This window comes from Macaca fascicularis, chromosome 11, assembly GCF_037993035.2.
Source record: "Macaca fascicularis isolate 582-1 chromosome 11, T2T-MFA8v1.1".
Taxonomy (NCBI): Eukaryota; Metazoa; Chordata; class Mammalia; order Primates; family Cercopithecidae; genus Macaca; species Macaca fascicularis.
The window spans coordinates 25,686,539-25,706,927 of NC_088385.1; the positions used below are offsets into that span (position 1 = coordinate 25,686,539).

At 38.7% G+C, this 20,389-nt stretch overlaps 1 long non-coding RNA gene across 5 annotated transcripts in view; it reads left to right on the top strand.

Annotated features, from left to right (window-relative positions):
• The window catches only part of LOC135966186 (uncharacterized), a 336,730-nt gene that overhangs the window by 65,332 nt on the left and 251,009 nt on the right, over positions 1-20,389 (top strand). For 2 of the 5 annotated variants that reach the window (XR_010579323.1, XR_010579322.1), the window contains exon 2: positions 19,742-19,845. The exons of the other annotated variants lie outside the window; for them this stretch is intronic. This is a non-coding gene — a long non-coding RNA (uncharacterized lncRNA). The remainder of the gene's footprint in view (positions 1-19,741; positions 19,846-20,389) is intronic. 5 annotated transcript variants of the gene reach the window in all.

Sequence of the window (20,389 nt, forward strand, 5' to 3'; positions counted from 1 at the left end):
CTTTCTATTTTTAGAGACTGCTTCCAAAAATTGTTTTATAATTATGTAAAACATGTGTAAGCTTCCTAAGTCAAATGTGCAAAACAAGGTATATTTAGAAAAGTCTAATTTGTATTTCAGATCTCTCCACTCTGTTACCTTCCTGTGTCTATAGGTAAATATTAGAAACAGTTTTATGGCTTCTCCTTCTATTTCTTAGATATAAGAAAGATGCATTTATATTCATCACTTTACTTCCTTTTGCTAACATGCTTTATATACTTTTTCTTCTCACCTTATTTAGCAACATATACCGAATACTATCTTATAGGAGAACATAAAGATATCCCTCACACCTGTGAAAGGCATATGTGACTCCTTTGGGTGGATGTACGTTTTATTGATCCCCAGCGTACCACAGTAAATTCTCAGGGGCAATGTGGGGTATTTCAAATTATTTACAGAAACACAGTAATTTTTAGTGTTTGTCAGGAACTGCACAAAAAACTGGCTTTAGGTAAATCACTGTTTCAACAGTAGTTTGTGCTTTCTTCCTTCTGATGGTGTCTTATCTTTGCAAAGCTGGGTTTTTGGTTGTTACTATGATAGAAAGCAAATACCACATGAAAATCAATGTGCCATAAAAATCAGGTGGGATTTAATCTGAGTTCAAGGTTTAAGAAACTGTGTTGTATACAAATGGCATACACACTGTCTAGCTAAGTAATTCTGGTTATTTAACAATGAAGTAGAAATATTGTCTTTTATTTCAACTTATGTGTATTTTTTTCAAATAGCTACTAAGATGTTAAGAGAGAAATAGTTAAGTTGTTTGGGTCCAGCTACTTAATAAACAAAACTGTTAAGTATTTCTTTTGGTCAAAGTGTGCCATTAAAAAGAAAAAAAAATTACTGACTCATTAAGAATTCTGTGAATCAAGAAAGTTTAGGAACCCAAGAGTCAACTACATTCCCTATTCATGGCCATTCAGCTTGTTTCCAGTCTTTTGCTGTTATAAATAGTGCTGACATGAGCCACCTTGGGCATCTGACATTTTTGCTAGATATTTAAACATTCTCGTATATAAGAGTTGTAGCCTTTTTACATCCCTACTGGCATTGTGTGTACTACCAATTTCTATGTGGCTTCAACACAAAACTGTGGTGTCAAATTATTAGACCTTCATCAGTTTAACAGCAGAGAAGTATCATAGCATAATTCAAAACATTGTGTGATAAAATATATATAACACAAAATATGCATTTTAACTATTTTTAAGTGTACAGTTCAGTGTCATTAAGTACATTCACAGTGTTGTGTAACCACTATCACCACTATCAGCTTCCAGATCTTTTCTATCACTGCAAATAGAGACTCTGTAACTATTAAACAATAATTTATAAATCTTCCCTCCCCTACACCTGTTAATCTCCACTTTATTTTCTGGCTCTATGAATTTGCCTATTCTAGATATTTTGTATAAGTGCAATCAGTATTTGCCCTTTTGTGACTGGCTTATTTCACTTAGCTTAATGTTTTTCAGGTCCATCCATGTTGTATCAGATGTTCTTTCCTTTCATCACTGAATAATAATCCATTGTATGTATTCTCTGTGCCACATGTTGTTTATTCATTCATCTGTTCATGAATACTTGGGTTGTTTCCACCTTTTGGCTATTGTAAATAATGCAGCTATGAACATAGGCGTACAAATGTCTAGTTCGTGTTTTCAATTCTTATGGGTATATATCATACCCAAAAGGAGTAGAATTGCTGGGCCATATGGTAATTCTATGTTTAACTTTTTGAGGAACTGCCAAATGGTTTTCCGCAGCTGCTGTACCATTTTACATTCCCAACAGCAATTTCAATTTCTCCACATCTTTGTCAACACTTGTGATTTTCTGTTGTGTGTGTGTATGTGAATATAGCCATTCTAGTAGGTCTTCATGGTGCAATTTTAATGTGCATTTTTATTATTAATGAAACTGAGTATGATTTTATGTGGCTAAGGATTACTTGCATTTCTTTTTGTTAAACTATCTTCTCATCTGTCAGCCCCTCCAGTGAACATACTTAGAGATGACCTTATGTAGGTAGACTGGACAGGACTTGGTACCCAGCTAAATGCAAAGAATGACAAAAGAATAGGTGCTTCATCCTAGTTTCTAGGCCTGAGTAACTGGGAAGATGAGATCACTGTTAATACTGTCACGGGACTCTTGGAGTATTGCTTCTTTGGATGGAAATCTCTGTGGCCAGTGGCACCTTTGCCCAAGTTTTGCTTGGGCATCTAGGAGCCAGCATAGGTGTCTGCTCCCTGAAAGACTGTGGCTGGACCAGGTGTACTATAAGCAGGCAGCTTCCACAGCTGGCACTGGAGAATACAGTGGTGGCCAGAAGCTTGGGGACACCAGGAACTGCAGAGCCCCAAAGACAGTGTCACAGCCCTGTATCAGGAATTTCCTAGGTCTGGGCTCCCTGAGGGAGCTCTTCCCTCCTTCTCTCTTCCCTCCTTCTTGTCACCCGCAACATGGCAAGCAAGGGGTGTGTTTCAGCCCTGTTTGTGTTATAGCTCCTTTAGCCCCACCACTTGGCAGGTCCTGAGTTCTTGTCCTGTGTCCAGGAAGAATAAGGTATGTGGACCTGTTGAGGGTGAGCAAGTTGAAGAGGAGCTTTATCAAACAACAGAGCAGCTCGGAGGAGACCCACAGTGGGTAGCTCCTCTCTGCAGGCAAGGTGTCCCAACAAGTGTTCAGCTCTCAGCAGAGAGGAGACCCTGGAGTGCTTAGCTCCTCTCTGCAGGCAGGTCTCCCCATTGAGTGTTCGGCTCTTAGCAGAAAGGAGACCCTAGAGTGAGTAGCTCCTTTCCACAGCTGGTCGTCCCATCCAGTGCTCAAGGCTGTTTGAGTCTGGGGTTTTTATGGGCTTCAGAGGGGAGGAAGTGGGTGCTGTTTGGTCCATAGGAGGCCATGGATGGACCTGGAAAAAGGACCATAAGTTCTTACTCTGATCCATGGGACTGGCAGCCTAGCCCCCAGGTTTCAGGCCTTCCCCCAGCTTGAAGGTGGGTCTTCACCAGGGACCTGTCTCTTTCTGTTCTGGAGCCTGTCTGCCTCCTGCCACTGTTCATGGTGTCCAGGTTGTTCATGCCAAGGGGTGCCTGCAGGTCAGCATTAAGCTGCCCTCAGCACCCCCTGGGCCTCCTTCCAGTGCTTATTGGTACCTAAAGTCTGGAGACAGCCAAGGTGTCAGGGAGCTAGTGTGTCAGTGCTGCCCTGAGCGTGCACACACCTGGCTGGATTGCTATAGCACCTGGGCTCGGCCTCAACTTTGCACTAAGATTGGAGTGGGTGCTGGGAGTGGAGAGAGGCCTGGCAGCAGGAGCAGGCACTTCAAAATCTGCAGGGGCAGGGGGATCCTTCCTGGGTCCCTGAGAATGCAGAGATGTCTGGGTCCACAGCCATGGCTTGAGTGGCTGCAGCTGTGCCCCAGAGGGCAGGGGCTCCTGCCTGCTCTGTAGAGCACATAGCCCTGGCCATGCCTCCTCACTGCAGTCAGCATCTTGGCAGTGGCCACTCCCGATGGGCCACCTCTTCCATTAATATGACACTGTGAGAATGATTGAGAATTATTATTTTGATAATAGGATAAATAAGAAGGAGGCAAGGTGGGGAGATTAACTATAAGAATAAATTCTCTAGGGCTTAAATGTTAGAAGTTGAATGAGATAAAAAGGCAACTTTAAAAGATAATGCAAATGAACTTTTAAACATTATGACTTGATACTAGGTTCTTGAAGATGAAGAAGATAACAGAGCAAAATGTGACCTGAGATTTATAGGCCTGGGGCTTAGGTATTTGTGTCACAGAAATAAAATAGGATCACATGCAATGCCCTAATATGACTTTTGCTCTATAATTGGAGATCAGTCTTAACATGCAAATACTCCTAAGAGGGTTGTTAGTGAATATGTTTACACTAAAATAGAAATGATTTCTATCAGAGCTCCCTTTGTGAGCAGGTTCTGATTAGGATAAGAGGAGACTGGTGCACAGAGAACTGTAGAAGTGCAGTTGGTATGGGGCCAAGAGGAGACCCAGAGTAGGGAAAAGGAATCCCAAAGGGCCAGTGGGAGAAAAAACCAAACAAACAAAAATAACCCCACACATTATTGTTTTCAGTCACTTTCTGTGAAGGTGGCATAGAATGAAAGGCAACGCTTAACCTTTTTGGCTATCTATAACATTTGCCAGAGACATTTTGTTTGCAAGTGACAGGAATCCAGAGCATATAAAAGGGCTGAGGCAGGAGAATCGCTTGAACTTGGGAGGTGGAGGTTGCAGTGAGCCGAGATTGCGCCACTGCACTCCAGCCTGGGCCACAGAGTGAGACTCTGTCTCAAAAACAATGAAAGAAAAAAAAAAAGCGAGGAACTCAAAGTCCACATCCAGCTTCCAGCATAGCTGGATCCATTAATACAAGGTGAAATGCTATCATTAGGGCACTGCTCTTTCCAACTCTGGCTTTGTTTTTTTCCAAGTTGGCTTCCTTCTCCGGCAGACTCTCTTCATGCATTGGTAGAGATGGTACCTGTAAGGTCTAGAACCACTTTTATCGCAGATAAAAAAGAAAGAATGCCCTTTTCCTAACCATCCCCGCAAAAGTTCTGCAGAGCAAAAATCCCTCAGATTGGTCTCGCTGTGTCACATGCCCAACTTTGAACCAATCAGGATTCACAGGGCAGTACTGCGGTCACTTCTGAAACAGACAGGGAGCCTGCCCTGAAGCACTAGAAATAAAAACTCTTTGAGGTTTCCACATGGTATAACAGTTTTTCACTGTGGAGGCTTAGTAATTGAAAGTGGGATGCAGGCAGGGTGAGGTGGCTCACACCTGTAAGCCCAGCATTTTGGGAGATGAAGATGGGTGGATCACCTGAGCCCAGGAGTTTGAGATCAGCTTAAGCAATAAGGTGTACAAAAAATTTTCTGTACAAAAAATACAAAAATTAGGTAGATGTGGCACACGCCTGTGGTCCCACCTACTTGGGAGGCTGAGGTGGGAGGATCGCTTCAGCCTGAGAGGTCAAGGCTGTAGTGAGACAAGATTGTACCACTGTACAGCCTTGATGAGAAAGTAAGACCCTGTCTCAAAAAAAAAAAAGGCTGGCTGACGAGGTGGCTTATGCGTGTAATCCCAGCACTTTGGGAGGTCAAGGCAGGTGAATCACCTGAAATCGGGAATTCCAGACCAGCCTGACCAATATGGTGAAACCCTGTCTCTACTAAAAATACAAAAATTAACCGTGCGTGGTGGCATGCACCTGTAGTCCCAGCTACTCGGGAGGCTGAGACAGGAATATTGCTTGAACTTGGGAGGCAGAGGTTGCAGTGGGCTGAGATCCTGCCATTGCACTCCAGCCTGGGTGGCAGAGCGAGACTCTGTCAAAAAAAAAATAAAGAAAGAGAGAAAGAAAGAAAGGAAGGAAGGAAGGGGAAGGGGAAGGGGAAGGGGAGGAAGTAAGGAAGAAAGGGAAGGGGGAGTTTATGTAGAGTATTTCCTAATCTTAGAAAATGGCTTGTATATCTTAATAGTATCGTGGATATTTATGTCTCTTTCCTAACTTTAATAAAGGACATTTAAAACCGGCATACTCACATTATCTTATATTTCAAAACTTTCAGATTTTTTAAAGGACGTTTGAGTCCACTTACAAAATAAATGAGCTGAACGCTGTAATGAAAAAATAAAATCAGTTCGCATTTTTCAGGCAAGACATGTTGCCAACATCTGTGTTAAGATGTGATGTGATCTTCTCAATGAACAATGTAAGAGCCACTGAGTAAGCTCAAATAATAGTCTTCTTGTCTGTAGTCAGTGTGTTGACAAGAAAACAAAAGGAAACTGTAGAGTAAACACAGGACAAGATTATACAAAGAGAGTAGTTAAAAATAATAAAAACACCACATAACAAAAGAACCACTATAACGTAGCAGACAATGTTAAGTTGTTTTCCAATTAAATCTTTGGTTTCCCATATGGAGGCACCAAACCTGCTTTCCATTTTCTAAAATCAATTCCAAAGGGCTGTCCTTATGTCACCTTGAAAGCGTTTCCTAGAATTGCAAATTCAAGATTCTTTCAATGTAGTTTCCAAGTTCTGACCCATCTATTGGCTTCCAATGAGCATTCTTAAAACCTTCCTTGAGACAACCTTTTGATCGGTATTACTGCATTTCCACAGTAGTTTATCCTTTGTAGAAGCGGCCTCACTTTATGCTTTGATAAATCTTAAAAAGAAGTTGCTTCACCAAGGCTGGCAATGCAAAGAGCTCCCAAAATGTATTCCTGTTGTGTGTGAGCTTTCTAGCAACATCAGACAATGTTGTGAGGAAAACACATGTGCTTCCTTTTGTTCTTTATCTGGAACCAGTGCTTGTTCATATTCTGTGATTCTTCAGTCTAAGTTGGGGCTTATTTTGTTATCACCATCTATTTTACCTAGGATCTGAAAGGTGTATATGAATACAAGAAATGGTCTATATTCTTACAGGTAATAAATTTGTCTCTGAAAACAGTTAAGCCTTTGTCTTTTGAATCTCAACGCTTCTGTAATTGTAACAGGGTAGAAAGATAAGTATACAATGGTGGACGATTTTTAATTTCCTGAGGGAATATTTCTCAGGATGCCAAGGAAAATGAAGACATGATTTTTAAAAAAAATAGAATGGCAAGACGTTTTTTGAATAGCTCCTTTCTTTTTCATGTTTTATTGTTGAAAACATCGATTAACTTTATATTTAGTACAAAGAGATTTATTTTAAGTCTGAATGCCAGTCCCACATAAATCAGGCAACAAGTAAAAATAAGCACTTACAGGTTTAAGTGATCTTGGTAATAAACTAGCTACCTTGCATGTATTCGTATACATATGCATTAAGATATCCCTTTGTCTATAGGGCATTGCATTTACTTGGCCTCCCAGATGCCTTAGAGCAGGCCTCTCCCGACTCCTTTGACTTTCAGCCAAATTCCTTTTTGAGTTTGTTTTACCCACATTTTACTTTATCCAGAAATCTGGTAGAATTCAGTGCTCCTTGTGTAACAATTTGGGTTTTGGTGATAGAGACACAGTTAAAAGAGATACTGGTTTGGGGGCAGAACACTCAGTTACCAGTTATAGGTCTGCTGCTAATTGACTGTGTGATTGTGGTCAAGTTACTTAGCATCTTGAACTTTATTTTCCTAAGCTATAAAATATGGATAATGCATCTCTCTGCCTAAATCACAGGTCTAGGGGTGTTGTATAGAAAAGAAAGTGGGAATCAGCATTCAGAAGATGACAAAATATTTTACAAATGTAGAATGACTGCATCATGATGATGACTATGAGCTATCCTGTAGTCTGTAAAAAACTGTTGAGACCACTCCTTCAACTTGGAAAGCAGGAGGAAAGAATGGCATGGACTTACATAAATCATTCTATATAGTATTTTTCAAATGTTAGATTACTGCCTGCTAAGGTTGTGAAATCATATGTTGGTTGCTACTACCATTTTTAAAAGAATGGAATAATATAGAAATAATAGAATAGGACAGAAAATATCAGACTTTATCTCTTATAAGTAAGGGTTAGTAATCAGAAGTCAAGGTAAGTATTACTTCAGGAAACTTTTTTTCAGTGTGTGTGTGTATGCAAATACTTGTGCTGGGTTGTGATATAATATGTATATACAATCAGTGGATCACAGTTTAAAAGTTTTGAAAGCCACCACTCTATATGCATCTGTATCAGATCATCTGCTGTGTTTTCCCCCTCAAGTCTACCCCAGTCCCTCAGATGCCTCGTACTTTAGCTAGACAGTACAAGGAGTACAAAGGGATAACGTAGGAGGGTAAGCTGGTTTCTTTAGGACAGTTCTTCACCTTTCTCTCAGTCTTGTATAATCCAAGAGTAGCACCAGCAAGTGGAAAGGGAGCTGGTCTAAGAAGAGTCATAAGACTGAGTCCTAGAGTGGCTTCATTTATTTTTGTCTCTTGGACCTTGGAAAAGTTCTGTAACCATTCTGACTTCCATCTCTTAATCTGTAAATTTGGGATTAATTAATATATTGAACATATACTTATGAAGCACATACTGTGGGCCAGGAACTTGACTAAAAGCCAAAAATATGGCGGTGATCAAGATAAACAATAGTTCTTGCCCACTAGGGATTTTAACTCTAATTTATTCAGGTTATGAAAATCAAATTTGATAAAATACATAATGTGGCTTAAAACCTTCCATTTTAGATGCCAGGTGACACCCTTGCTTCTTGAAATATGGTGAAAATAAACTAGAATCCCTATTTCCATGACCTCAAGAGATTAAAAAAATCTCCGAAGACTTCTGAAATGCACTGGTGGACTTATACATTCATATCACATTTGACCCAATTGCTGTTACACTACTGATTTCATTCCTTGTGTCTTACATTCCTTTTACCCAGTTTAGACTCTGTTCATCTTTGTGATCTCTTCTGTCCTCTCTCTTGATGGTTTATTTCTCCTCCTTCCTCTCTTGACAAAATCCCATCCTTTGGGCATATGTCCAGGTCACTGCACACTTCACAATGCCGCGGAACAGTTTATCACAGCTAGGGAAAGAAACAGACTGGCTAGCTGACTGGATTCCCTTTAAATTTATGAGTAATAAAATCAAGAGGGCTCTTATAGTTGCCTCACTGTATTTCCCTGGCCAATTTCTTATCCCACTCTCCAAGACAAAGACCACACACATTGTCCTTTCCCCTGAAGTCTCTAACATCCCTTCTCTACTGTTCCCTACAACTGATTGCCTTGCTGCTTATTTTACTGAGAAAATATTTTTAAAAATCAGAGGACTGGCCGGGCGCGGTGGCTCATGCCTGTAATCCCAGCACTTTGGGAGGCCGAGGCACGCGAATCACAAGGTCAGGAGTTCAAGACCAGCCTGACCAATATGGTGAAACCCCGTCTCTACTAAAAATACAAAAATTAGCCAGACGTGGTGGTGCACGCCTATAATCCCAGCTACTCGGGAGGCTGAGGAAGGAGAATCGCTTGAACCTGGGAGGCAGAGCTTGCAGTGAGCCCAGATCACACCGTTGCACTCCAGTCTGGGTGACAGAGTGAGACTCTTTCTCAAAAAAAAAAAAAAAAAAAAAAAAAAAAAAAAAAAAAAAAACCAGAGGATCACTTCTAATCTATTCCCTGCTAAATGTCCCCATCTACCCACCTGTGTTCCCAAAGCCCCTGCCTTTCTTCACGTTTGAATGGATGGATGTTAAGGGAAACCTCTCCACCTGCAGGCAGAATTCTATTCCATTTCACTTTGCCCTAAAGCGAAGTCCTCCTGTGTCCTTATGGATTTTTATACTAACAATACTTAAGGACTAAGGACTCTGCCTTTCCCATTACCCTACCAGCATCATCATTTCTCCCTGCGTTCTGAGGATGCTTCCTCATCATTACACAAACACACCATATCTCCCGTCTTAAGACAAAAATGAATTCCACTTTCTTTTTTAACAACCACACCATTCTCTGGTCTAATTGATGGCAAAAGTCTCAAATTTGATTCTCTTATTTCCATTATTATTATTGATGCATGAGTACTTTAGAAATGCGTTTTTTAAGATTTCTTAACTACTAGGGTTTTGATGACTGACTTTTAAATGTTAATTGTGTTGCAATCAGTGGAATTGGTTGAGGCTTGTTATAATTATGGCCTGACACATAGTCAGTTGTTGTATATGTACCCTTTGTACCTGGAAAAAAAAAAAAAGAGCTTCTCTGCTACGGCTAGGCTTTGTGACCCCACCCAAATCTCATCTTGGATTGTAATCCCCATAATCCCCACATGTCATGACAGAGACCAGGTGAAGGTAATTGAATCATGGGGGTGGTTTTCCTCATGCAGTTCATGGGATACTGAGTGAGTTCTCACAAGATCTGATGGTTTTGTAAGGGGCTCTTCCCTGTTCACTTGGCACTTCTCCTTCCTGCCACCTTGTGGAGAAGGTGCCTTGGTTTCTCTTTGTCTTCTGCCATGATGGTAAGTTTCTTGAGGCCTCCCCAGCCATGCTGAACTGTGAGTCAATTAAACCTCTTGCTGTTAGGAATTACCCAGTATCGAGAAGTTCTTTTAAACAGTATACAAATGGACTAATACAATTTCTAATTGTGTTGAATAGTCTACATATGCCCTTTAGATCAAACTTATTAATTGTATTGTTTACATTTTTTTGTTTGTTTGTTTTGAGATGGAGTTTTGCTCTCGTTGCCCAGGCTGGAGTACAATGGCGTGACCTCGGCTCAGGCTCACTGCAAACTCCGCCTCCCGGGTTCAAGCTATTCTCCTGCCTCAGCCTCCCGAGTAGCTGTGATTACAGGCATGCACAGTCATGCCTGGCTAATTTGTATTTTTAGTAGAGTCGGGGTGTCTCCATGTTGATCAGGCTGGTCTTGAACTCCCCACCTCAGGTGATCCTCCCACCTTGGTCTCCCAAAGTGCTGGGATTACAGGCATGAGCCACTGCGCCCGGCCTATTGTTTACATTTTATACAACTTACTAAAATTCCTTCTGTTGATCTGTCAATTCCTGAGAAAGATATGTTGAAGTACCTTATGTTGGAGGTAGATTTTTCTGTTTTTATTTCATAGTTGTGTTCATTCTTGCTTTATATTGTGAGGTTACATTTTAAAATCTTCTTGGTGCATTAAATATTTTATTATTATATAACACATCTTTTTTAGCTATAATAATTTTTCCTTAGAGACCATTTAGACTAATATTAACACAGCCACACTGCTTTCTTTTATTATATATTCCTGTTATATCTTTTTCTATCACTGAACTTTAAATCTTTCTGTGTCCTTATGGTCTTTTATTCTAATAATACTTTACTGAGGAAGAATTACATGCAGTAAATGAGGTATAACTTGCATAAATTTGATGAATTTTTAACTTATGTAAACACTCTATAATCCTATGTAGATCAAGCTAGAAAACATTTGTATCACTGCTCCTCTACACAAGATGCCACTGCACTTCATCACCATAGTTTTGTTATAAAAATTCAATGGTCGTTTAAGAAAATTTCAAGAAGAAAATGAAGTCTTTCATTTACACACTTAATTACCATTGTTGTTGCTCTTCATTCTTTTCTATAGATTTTGCTTTATATCTGGTCTCATTTTCCTTTGGTTTGAAGAACTTCCTTTAATGTACATCTCCCAGCAGTGAATTTGCTCAGCTTTTTCTAAATCTGAAAAAGTTTATATTTCACCCTATTTTTGAAAGATAGTTTTGTGATATAAAATTCTGAAATGACAATTACTCTTTGTTAGCACTTTAGAGGTGTTGTTCCGTTGCCTCTGAATTTACCTTTTGCAGATGAGAAGTCAGTGGAAATACTTATTGTTCCTTGTAACATACCATTTTTTATCTAGTTGCTTTAACTTTTTTTTTTAATCTTTCTTAGTATTTCCTGGCATTATTTTATGTTTTGATTTATTGTTAGCTCTCTTACTTTCTCAAATCGAAGCCCTATGAGGAAAGGAAACTTCTGTCTCCATCCTCCTTGCCTAGAATAGCAAGTATGCAGTTACTATTTTCTGATTAAATGGAGGAATGAGTGCAAACTGTGGCCTCTGCTTCTCTGTTTGCTTTATCCTACTCTTAGAAAACAAAAATGAGAAACTCAACTCATTGATTTCACCAAAATCTCTTTTATACAAAACATTTGTAAAGATAATATACTTTACAATGTAATATGCACACACACACATATACACACACAGGGTCATGCATACACATATTGGAATGGGGAGAGAGAGTGGGAAGCTTTAAATCGAATAAGCAATTTAAATGATAACAATGTTAGAAAATTTCATTCTTAAAATGTTCTTCAGTAGCTCCACCATAGTAAAATTTTCACTGGCCACTTTCTTTTGGAATTCCCTCTTGCTGATTCTTCTCTCCTCCTCTGTTTTCAGCATTCTCATCCATGTTTTCTTTCCTTCGAGTTTCTTACTAACAGAATTGTAGCACTCCTTACATTCTTCACCTCCTTACAAATATGAGTGGGTAACATTTCCTTGTGTGATGCACTGGATCCCCTCAAGTCCACATTCATACTAATTATAATGCATTTGTTTATTTGGATGATAAAATAATTTTCTTATTTTTTAGCAAAACAGATTATTTTGTACCATTATTCCAAGAAGAATTTGGGCACAACTAATCTTTTTATTTCGTTATGGAAACTGAAATGAGAATGTCTGCATCTAATTCAAGAAAATGGGCAAGGTAATCCTAATCTGGAAAAAAATAACTCCTTTGGTTACTACCAGCATGGACTATTTTCTCATTAGATTAAAGCAAAATGGAAACTGGATAAAATCAGAATGGATTTCCTCAATACCAAAGAGCAGTCCTTTCTCTCATCCAGCTTTAAAACAGAACCTTCCTATAGAACACCAACCCTTTGGGTGCTTATGTAATCATGTCAATTTTTATTCAATACCGTAAAAGTGGAATTCCCTTTTCTCCACACTTCGTAAACATAAATGTGGGTGATTATTGTGTGTTTGCATGTGAGTGTTGGGGTAAGGAGTAGTTGAGAGATGAGAGTAGTTGAGAGAAGGGTGTAGGCTCTCAGTGGGTTCTAGGTTCAGCAGAAATTATCCCTGAGGATATATCTCTGTGTTTTTCTTCTATTCCTTCTTTTCTTTATTCTCCTTCTTTTCTTTATTCTCCTTCTTTTTTCTTCTTTTCCCTTGATATATTTTGCAAAGCTTTTAAGGGTATGTGCAAAAAGTATTTCAGCTGTGGTTGGTGTCAGTGTAAGTCTTTCTAAATAACTGACATTCCAAACATTGCCAGATTACTGGGATTTTATCTCCTCTTTTTTTCCTAGAATCCTCATAAATCACCCATATTTTTTATTTTGTCTTTGTTAATTCATAAATCCTTTTCTCCTCCAAAAGATGGATCTTAAAGTGGGTGACCACAACAGGCTTTGCTTTTTCTTCCTTCCTCTTGATTTTTTTTTTTTTTAAATACCCTACAGTCTCCCAAATGAAGGTACATTGTTTCTGTGTCAATTGCCTTCTTCTGATCCTTTGGCAGAAGCACTAAACTAGGAATGAGATAATCTGGTTTTAATCCCCTGTTCTGCCCTTAATGAGCAGTGTGCCCTTGAACAAGAAGCTTAAACTCCAGGTCATCTTCCCTTCATCTACAATCGACAATGCTCATACCTGTCCCCATTACTTAATAAGAGGCAGATAATGTAATGAATTTGAATACATTTTATAGCATTATTAGAATTGTTAGGATTATAAAATCATAATTGATCACAAGCGATGATATCAAGCCTCCATACATATGTTTTGGGGTAGGATTTGGCTCTACTAACTTGGATAATCCTCGCACACACAAAAAAATCTATTAACATGTATTAGGGTTATAGAAGATAAATATTAAGGGGATATAGAGCAAATCAAGCAAGCAAAAAGAAGATTTGCAATGCTGTATCTTTTCCTACAGAATATTTTGAATGTCCAGAGAGTTGCATAGATTTTCTTTTTATTCCTTCCATTAATCCAGTGTTGAAGTTCCCATAATTTAGCATGAATAAAAATTACTGTATAATGTTGTACATACAAAAATATGTATACTCTACTTTATGGATAATTTGAGGGATTTTCAAGGGTAATTTCAACTATGTAATTTTCACCTTACATCCTGAATTTAGAACTTAACTCTACATAAGATTTGACTTCTCTGCGTTTTCATCATCCCTGTGTTCAAAAAGGTGGCAAAAAAGAGAACTTTTATATTATGCAGAAAGATTCCTTGAAGAGAGCAAATACATTTTTTAAAACCTAGGCTAGCAGTGGTTTTGTACGGCTGATATATTCAAGGAATGTAACACATTATTATCACTTACATTTTCGTTTTCTGAGAATAGAGGCGTAGTTTTTAGGACCCCAGAGAGAATCAGTTTTGCATAAGTCGTGAATTTCTTTATCTCATACCTGTATTTTAACTACACATCCTGACTCTGCTTTCTAGTCTGGCTTTCAGAGCATAGGTCACAAAAGCCTAAGCCATGCCTCCAAAGGCCAGACCAAGCATTCTCGTATCAGAAACAAAAAACTCTGTTTTAATTCTTTCATTTTTTAACAGCCCAGCAGGCTTTGTTTTGTGAGAGTGGGTAGTTCACTTTTCTCATGCTTGAAAATTATGCCACCCATTTATGTGCTCTGAAAGCAGGTTTCGAAATGGGTAGGAAAAGACAAGCCATGGCTATTTTGGTAGAAAATTGAAAGTACTCAGGTGGAAGGGAATCAAGAAACAAGGCTGTTAAGAACTGTATCGGGATTGCAGGCCCATGCGAAGTCGAGGAGCACCTGTAGATTAATTTCCCTTCCTTTGCCAAGCCTTCCCTCTTGGTGACCCCCATTTATCTTTAAAAAGAAGTCTTACACAAGTGTAATTGATAGGTATCAAGACAAAGCCTATGCTATTACTGTTGGGGTTCTCGCTTTTTGCCTGTGTGCCCTAAAATGGTGAATTTTAAAAAGCAATTGTGAGAATCAGAGAGAGAGAGAGAGAGAGAGAGAGAGAGAGTTTGAGAGAGCGAGAAGCAAAATATATATTTTGTAAATGGTATTTACTTCCAAAGTTCCTGTTTTTTTCTATGAAATTGTGTCTCCTTACACAAAAGGTATGTGAGTCTGGTTCTTGCTTCACTCAATATCGTTGAAAATATTTATTTCTGGCCACGAAAAAAGCAATCTATCTACCTAAATCAGAATGTTCATTTGAGGGAAAACTGCCCTACATAGAAAAATCAGATGTTCCTTGAAGTAGCCCAGAGGGTGGAGTCCATATGCTGCAGTGAGAGTTCCATACTTAGGAGTCTTTGAATTCTGCACTCTGGACTCCTACGGACCAAGATGATCTACTCTGAGGAAGAAAGGTAGTAGCCTTGCACCACAGGACTTTAGCTGACTGATTCTGAGAGCCACCGTCTAACAGCTTGCAAAATTTGGGAAGAAAATCCCCAGACTGAGATCTGAGGATTGTAAATGGAAAGGGTTAAAAACAGATAATTTCTGGATTCTTGCTGTGATCTTTGTCATAGCAAGTCTGAACACACTGGAGCTTTCATGCTCTGCTAGTGGGATAAAAATAAACTGTTTAACCTTTTAAATGCTGGTAATTTGGAGAGGTTTGCCATTTTTAGTTCTAACACATGAGCTTCTGAAAAGCTAGGAGGATAGAAATGGCTAACTAACTAAATTTGGAACCTTAAAAAGGTCAGAGTAAATCTGGTGCAATCCTGTCTTTTTTTTTCTTCTACAGAACGCATGTTACATTCTTTAAAATTGTGAAAAAGATTGTAAAAAGGACAAGTGATGACAAAACTTGAACTGTGAAATATTGTTATAGGGAGGAGATAAAAAGAGAATAAGATGTCTCAGACTGATGATTTTAGTAGATCTTGAAGTTTGATTTTCATAATCTATTGTATCTAGCTTGAGATGGTTGTTTAGACAGTAGGAGGTTTCTTTTTTTCTTTTTTCTTTTTTTTTTTAGCATTCCATGATTTTTCCCATCTTGTAATAATCAGGGAATCATGAATATTGTACACTTCCAGGCCTGCTTCTAAATAGCAAAAATTAGATTCCTCTCCCTTGCCCCCATGTTGGTAACTCATGATACTTCCTAAGGATGTTTTCTTCTCTACTGAAGTCTTCACATGTGAAGAAAATTGCTTTAAAAACCCTGGGCTCTGGAGCAATACGCCAAGTATCTCCACTAGAATCTCCAAGAAGTGAAGCATGCTTTTTGTGCACGATACTTGCTTTTGTTTGGAGTGCATGGAAAGAGACATGATTTCTTTCCTTAAGGATTTATAATGTAATCAGGCAGATCAAACATGAAGAGATGAACGGACTGAAAAATCTCCTCCTGGCAACATGAATAGGAACAGATTTGTTAAAAGAATGCAGGGTAAGGAAGGATCACATTTGGTGTGATCTGTGCTCTGATGGACAGAGGGCGTGGATTAGCTCTCCAGCCTCTTCTCTCACCAAATTCTACCAGGCACGCCATGTACCGAGCGCTTTCGTTTCCTTGAATATACTCACTAGTCTCTCACGCTGTGCTTGTACTCGTGTTGTCACAGTTGCTTCGAATGCTTTCCCTCACATTCTGCCTGTTGAAACTCTACTCCTCAGTCATTTCATTCTGCATGTCTACGCTAGAGCTGATCCTAGTCCAACTTGTGTTGTAGTCACTTGCATATGTGTCTTTCTTTCACACCACACTCTGAGTCTCTGGAAGGTAGGATTGTTCTTTTATTTAGCTTTATTTCTCAGGCACTTAATAGAGTTCAGTACATATTTAGTGAAGTATATGGGATTGAATTATTTGTGAAGGAGAGTAGCAGTAGCTCCACAATGATCCCGGAGGTAGGAGTATGAGAATCTGGGAATCTGTGTATGCCATGCAAAAAATCTGAAGAGGAGGTTATAGGTTCAGTATAAATGCTGGTTTTGAAGGGATCACAGTGGAGATATCCCATACTGTACACATGGGACTCAATAAATTTGAGACTGAGGCTGGGATACAACATAGTTGTTAATGATTAGGGAATATGATCTTCGTTTTCCATGGAAACTTCAAGGTTTTAACTTGAAAAAAAATAGTTTTCTTATATTTGATTTCATGATTCCAGAGGCAAATGGAATACTGTTATGCTGTTTCATTTAAATAGCTTTTCCTAGTCTATGGTGATGGTATTTTAAATAAAATTACTGAGAGACATGAAAGTTAGCTTTTTTTCTGGTGAGATTTGGGCTGTATTTTTTTTGGAAGAGGTAAACATGGAAGAACAAGAGGAAACAAAGAAAAGCAGAGGAACTAGTGCAAGTATGAAATTGAAGTATTGACTTACGTCTGGTTGTTTCCCAGCATTCCTTTCTTGTTTTTTCTGCTTTATCCCTTTTCATATTCAAGACAGCTTCTATCATTAGGTACTAATGGCCCAATGTAACTGAAGGAGTTGCCCAAACTTAGCCTTAAATAACTTTCTTTTAGGAATACTTCCTTGATATTCCTTCAGTGTTATTACAAGATGATTGAACATGAGTAACTGAAAACTTTCTTTCTCTGAAAATAGTGAGTTTCAACAGCGTGATTTCTTAAGTTTCTTTTCCTTCTAATAAAAAAACTCCAGCCCCTCCCTGCTGTCACCTGCACCTTCCTCCCTGAGTCAAAGAATTGCTCTCAAAAACATTTTCTTATCTAGTTGAAAGACTAGGGAAACAGGCCATTCCTCTAGTGGAGATGCTGTTCTCCCTGGGTAAGAGGACACATACCTGACCAATCTTTCTGTATTGGTTGGTCCACTCCCTGAAGCTCTCTGAGCTTCCGGGGAGCTAAGATGATTTTGGCTGCCTTTATGTACTTTACCTAATGAGCTGGCAAACTGGTTTCATCTTAGTGGGTATTCTTTGGACTAACTAAAAAAGGATGATTTAATTACCTTTATTCTTTTTCAAATGAGAGATCTACACGCTGACTATTCCACATGAGTGCTTTTAAATTTTCAATACAGGTCACTCAAATTGCTTTGGTTTCTTATGCATTTGGTGGAAAATCCACTCAGATTCACCTTTTTTAAAAAATGCAATCTTTGGCAGTGCTGAGTTTTTCCACATTTCAAATCAAAGTAAGAAAATGCCTTTGGGATTCCTGGCTTCAGAGAAGAGCTAGGGCACATTCATACAAGAGCCAACATTTCAGTAATGCTAATGAATTTCCCTGACTAGAAATTATTTTTGTGGCAGTAAATATTACTCTCTCATACCTTATTCCAAGGCAGATACCTATTACCAATTTTGAAGACTCATTATCAAAGAAAAAGATTTATTTTGCAACAAAATTGAGTAGGGATGCAGTTGAGGTGATCAGATGGCTCCTGGATTATAGTAAGCCATTATCTGACTGTCTCTTGTAATTCTCCACAATATACACCATTGGAAACATTGTTTAACAGAACATTAACCGCAGTCTTGCTACTGCCAAATGTTCTAGATGCATCCAGGTAGTCTATAATTAATGCACCTGCAGAGTTGCACAAAGAACTTCATACACTGTCCATTTCAGTGGAGAGCGGCTGGAATGGCATCTGCACAACAGGTGCAGTGCAGGACAAGCACAAAAAGGCCAAGTTCTAACTAGAAAGCTTAAACCCTTTCAGTATGGACTGACTAGCTTGAGGTTTCTTTAGAAACGGCAGTATTTTATTCTATGAAAGGGAGTAGGCTGTGGTGAGGGTTAAAAAGAAGATGGGGAACCTAATGCCTGAGCCCCGGTTATATTAGTGGGAAAATTAATAGTATGTGTAAGGAACACTGGACAAGGAGATTGGGAAACAGGAAAAGGGCACAAGAGAAGGGTGCAAGAGGAGTTTCCCACAAATGATTGCCAGGTTATTCAAATTTGTATTCTGCTAATCTGTATTCAGATCGACCACATACATAAGTTCTCAACGACCATCAGGAAAAAAATATATAACCTCCAATTCCTTACAGATGATATTAGTTTTAATTTTTACACCTAGTCCTTGGATTAGTGGGTTACAAATACAGCCCTTCATGAATTATTTCAGGAGTATTCATTTGAGAAACTTAAGATAATTTTGAAACTCTTTGGCATTCTTCATTTGTATGACATCTACACTGTGTAGGAGCCTTCAAATACATTTCTTTTGTTTAATCCTCACATTAATTCTAAAAAGTAGGCTTGGAGGGTATAATTGGTAATACCATAGGAATAAGAAGGTCTAACAGAGGTCTATGTGAATTCAAAGCCAGTGTTCTCCAATCACAATTGTACCTCTTGCCTTGGTTTCCTAGGTTCTGGCCACATGAGCTCTCCTTTCCTCAGTGCACTGTCCAGCTCATCCCGCCTTGGGCCTGTGTATTTTCTGCTTTCTCTGTTTTGAGCACTTTCCTCTGCTCTTCAAATGTCTAGATCTTTCGCTCATTCAGATGTCAGCTGAAACGCCTCCTTTCTCTAGATTGCCTTTTCTAAAACCTGCATCACTGACTACCAAATCTTCCTGTTTTATTACCTTTTACAACACGGAGAATCTGAGATCATTATCTTTATATGTATATCATCTGTCTTCCTACACATGAACGTAAGTTCTCTGAAGGCAGGGATCTTTCTTGTCTTAGCCATTGCTTCCCCCTGACCAGCTATGACAGAGCTTGCTATGTCATAGGTACTAAAAAATTACATACGGCATTAATAAAATGTCACTCTAATTTCTGGGAGGTAGGTTGACATTCAGAGTAGTGAAAATCTATTAATGAAAGAGCCACCTTGCTATTAGATATGGGATCAACTTTGACTTTTGGCTTTGGAAATAAAGATTAACTTGGATGAGAGTGAAGGAAGGATGAGATAAGAGAGAATGACAAGAAATTTACAATGAGGAAGTACAAAAATAAAAATAAATAATACAAATAATATTTATATTCAACAAATGTTTATTGAGTGTCTACTAGGATAGGATTCCATACATCTGTTTTATACCTTCTCTTGTGTAGCACAATTATTAAAAATGTCCTCTTCACCCTTAAAAGTATTCCTACTTGGATGTTAAAGAATATGCTCCCCTTAACTATGGGCTCTTCTCTGTTCTAGGCAATGAGAACATTGCACAAGAGAGTCCCTGATATCCCAGAGCTTACTGCCTAAGAGAGGATACATCCTTCAAACTAATAGTCTGCCAATAGCAAGATCCAATAGTAAGAAGTTCTTTGCTTTTCAGTTTTCAAATCACTTTTATGTACGTAATCTCATTTGATCCTCCCATCAATTCCATGATGGAAAATATTTATAATTGGCTTTTAAAGGAAGAGAAAACTGTTGCTGGGAAGTTAAGTGACTTGGTCAAGGCTAATTAGCAGCAGAGCCAGGACAAGAACTCAATAGGAAAATGCCTGCATTCTAGGGAGACTTTAAACTTTGCTCCAAAGAATGAAGGAGTTAGAAAAAATGCTAATTTTTATCTTACCTAATGAGGCTTAGAGTCTTTCCAGACATTTTTGTAATTCCTCTTGCTGTTATCATCTTGAGGCCGACTCAATGCCACCTCTGCAGATTTTTCTAGTAGAAAAAGATTATTATTTTGGAAAGGATTTCCTACATACTTATTTTCAGTAGCATTGTTTTGCCTCATTCAAACTAAAACCAAAACTCCAGCTCTCCAGTTTGCAGAATAAGCAGCAAATAAATGTAGCTAAGAGCTATGGTACTGGTCTCCAAACATAATCCCCTAGTGAATCATGC